This window comes from Salvelinus sp. IW2-2015, unplaced genomic scaffold (genome assembly GCF_002910315.2).
Source record: "Salvelinus sp. IW2-2015 unplaced genomic scaffold, ASM291031v2 Un_scaffold4939, whole genome shotgun sequence".
In the NCBI taxonomy this organism is placed as follows: domain Eukaryota; kingdom Metazoa; phylum Chordata; class Actinopteri; order Salmoniformes; family Salmonidae; genus Salvelinus; species Salvelinus sp. IW2-2015.
In genome coordinates, this window is record NW_019946208.1 from 10726 (window position 1) to 12294 (window position 1569).

Here is a 1569-nt window from a genome sequence, read left to right on the forward strand (position 1 = left end):
TAATCTGAGTACGGCCTCAGACGACAAATCAAACCCAAAGAGATATCCGCCATAGTTGGAATTCAACATAATGTCAGAAATAGCATTATAAATATTCAACTTACCTTTGATGATCTTCTCTAGAATTGCATTCCAAGATCCTCAGTTTCCAAATTAAATGTTGATTATGGTTCCATAAAGTCCATAATTCTATGTCCAAATTACTCCTTTTTGGTTCGGCTGACCGTTCAGTACAATCCTAAATCTACAACGCGGAGGCAGGTCCAGCGCAAAAGTTCAGACGAAAAGTCATATTACAGTCAGTAGAAACATGTCAAACAGATGAAATCAATCTTTAGGATGTTTTTAACATAACTCTTAATAAGTTCCAACCGGAGAATTCCATTGCTTCAGAAAGCATGGAACAGAGCTCCTCTCAGTGAACTAGCGTCAGAAGTCCTGGTCAGTCATGCAGACCTGACTAATTACCCTCTCATTAGGCCCCCTTCACAGTAGAGGCATCAGACAAGGTTCTAAAGACTGTTGACACTAGTGGAAGCCGTAGGAAGTGCAAACTCATCCATATCTCACTGTGATTTCAATAGGATCTTGGTTGAAAATCGACCATCCTCAGAATTTCCACTTCCTGTTGGATTTTTTCTCAGGTTTTTGCCTGCCATATGAGTTCTGTTATACTCACAGACATAATTCAAACCGTTTTAGAAACTTCAGAGTGTTTCTATCAAATACTAATAATAATATGCATATATTATCAGGCCGTTTACTCTGGGCACCTCTGTGCACCTTTCATCCAAGCTACTCAATACTGCCCCTGCAGCCATAAGACGTTGAATGGGTGTAGACAGAAGAGCTCGCCAGTAGGTGTAAAAAAACATTCCACAACCATTTTCTCAAAACTGGGGTTACAAGTTTATCAACTTTCAAAGCAGAATTACTTTTCCATTGATTCTCAACTGGTGTGTATGATATACCATTTTCTAGCTCAAGTCTACTTTTATCCAATGTAAGAAACACAATTTCACATTTTGCTACATAAGACCGAATTGAACCGGTCGGTCACATATTTAATTTAGAGTTTGTGTTAATACACGTGATTTCCAGTGTTCTGTTTGTAACACTTGGGTTGATGGTCACTAGACTAGAGGCTGTATGTTATGGATTAAACTCATAACTGCTGATATGTGACGCAGACTGGAGGTACAAAGACAGAGGATACACTGATTATTATTGTATTGTGTGAAACACTGTGATTCTATAGCAGCTGACAAAGTCACTGCTTTTGACTTCCTACAAGCCTCTTGGGCTGGTATTTACAGATGTTGTATCATGATTAGGATACAAGGGTGTTTCCAGAAAGGCCAGTTAGACATGTTCTCTGCTTCTGTGCTGGAGGTCTCTCTCTGTTTAGTAAAACAAATAGATTTTTAATTGACTATCTGCGACTGCTCTTCTCTTTCTTCACTTGAACTTCTATTACATCGCCCCTCCCTCCTTTCAGGTGAGCCTGGATCTCAGTGAGAGAGGAAGGAAATCCTGTCTGTATCCCAGGCTGAGGCTCACACACAGACA